The following is a 2,206-nucleotide window of genomic DNA, read 5'->3' as shown; positions in this document are numbered from 1 at the left end:
AACACCAGAATCAAGCAATTTAATGGTACTATTAAATGTCATTGTCAACACTGGCTACACTTGCCACAGGACCTCTTGGTCCCTGTTATTTTTTCTATGATCTTCTTGTGATGATTGAATGTTGTAATTTCCAGGATTCCCACAGGCGATCATTAAAATGCTGGCAAGTTGGTATTGATGACTGGTTTCCACTGCACAAGCAGAGTATTTCTCAGCAGATAAGTACACGCTTTTTGCCTTGAACAGTGAAAGAAATGCACACTGAAATTCTTTCCCACTGGCAGTTTATATTTCAATACACGAGGATAAATTCTACAAGAAAATATAACATTCGTGATTGCATCCAGCATTTACAAAAATAGTCAGACTCTTCCAATTTGAAAAGAAAAAATTATGCAGGAAATGGGGGACTATTTCTATGCTGATTTGACATCTGAGTCATCAAGTTTAGAGAAGGCCCTGTGGCAAAAGTGTTCACCCTACACAGAGGGTGGAAATAAATTGAACATGAACACAAACTGGAAAGGAGAGAGCATCTCTACACGGCCCTTTCCCTCTCCATGCTGGCCATTATGTACCCAGCAAAATTCATGGTGAGGTACAACACCTTCCAAACAGGCACCTGGTGAAAAAACCCCAAATGTGTATTATGTGGGGATGTAAAAGTCCCTCCTGGTCTGAGGGGGGGCTGTGTTTGAGGAGAGCATGCTCTGGCTTGTGCCTTTCCTGGCTGCATTACAGAGTCCCTTTGCTCAGCTCAGCCCAGGACCTCAGCAGTCTCAGGAAGAGCAGCACACAAGCTGGAACGCCCTGGGTTAGCATGTGTGACCCTGTGGCATCATCTCAGCAACCCACACCTGCCTCAGAGCTTCATGGAGAGTGAGAAAAAGCACCTCAAAAGCAGGCAGTGATATTGGACATAACTGAAATCCTTGCTGATGCCTAATGCCAGGCACTGGCCTGGGAATAACCACTGGAAAACCAGCTTTATCTGTTGGAAGAAGAAGCTCTATTACACTGAAGGAAAGAAGAACTAGGAGCACAGAAAGCCCAGCTGTCCAGTTTGGCCACTTGGATGTTGTGTCTCAGTCTCTTCCTGCTGTGCCTCTGCCAGCACTGGTGGAGAGCACCAGAGCCTTGCAGAAGTGTCCTCCTGCTCCCTTCATTGCCATACAGAGTGCATGCCTTCCTTGTCTGAGTGCTCAAACAAACCCCTGCTTCAGTGCAGTGGACAAAGGCCACAGCCTCACCTTCTGCTTCACTGCCAAACTTCCTGCACCAAACTTTTCACTCTGCAAGGCTACAGCAATCAGGCAGCCACACCATCATGAGGTCAGGGCTTTTGCCAGCATATTGGACCTTGCTGCAGGGAAAAGCACAGGGAGTGTAAGAACCAGCCTGTGGCTGTGCTTGTGCATGTGCTGCAAAGTCACCCATCAAACACCATCATTTTCTTCACCTTGGCTGACCCAATGTGGACCCATTTTCTTAATGCAAAACCTGTGGAAGTAGGAGTTTTATTGCTGATGAACTGTGCAAGCCTGGCAGCTGAAGGCAGAATTGTTCTTTCTGAGCTGGAGCAGGCACTTTGTCAGCCCCCTGCTGGTGACTAATGAAGCAGGTAACCCTTTCTGTCTTGTGAGGCCTTCCTGAATGGACTCAAAACACACATCAATCTTTATTAATGCTGTCACTCCTCCTGCAGAGGTGCTCTCCCTCAAACTCACTTTTTCTTATGCAGAAACAAGGGCTTTCCAGCAGATTACCCATACCTATAATTACACCTGAAATACCAGATGGTCACCTGCTGATGGGAAGGTGATCTGGCAGGTAACCACCTAACAAATAGGTGACACTCTGCCAGGTGACACAAGACAAAAAGACCCAACAGCTAAGGTGATACACGTGGCAGTTTGCAAAGAGCTCTATCAGCTGCATTGATGGGGAAGGGGGGGAATTGCATGAAGAATGAACCAAGTGCTTACCACTGATATCTGAATAAATAATTATTTTTTCCCTCTAAAATAAAAGACTTAGCGAAAGAAATTTGTTGGCGGTTTTTTTGTTGGTTTTTATTCCCCCCCCCCCTCCTGTGCAGTCACAGCTGTGTGGGGTCCTTTGCTTCCCCCTGCTGTCACCCTGGAACGCACAGGGTGGGCTGTGGCTGCAGCCAGCCGTGGGAGTGGGAAGCCTGATGAGGATGGGC

The sequence above is a fragment of the Melospiza georgiana genome, chromosome 2 (genome assembly GCF_028018845.1).
Source record: "Melospiza georgiana isolate bMelGeo1 chromosome 2, bMelGeo1.pri, whole genome shotgun sequence".
NCBI lineage: Eukaryota > Metazoa > Chordata > Aves > Passeriformes > Passerellidae > Melospiza > Melospiza georgiana.
This window is presented reverse-complemented; position numbering follows the sequence as displayed.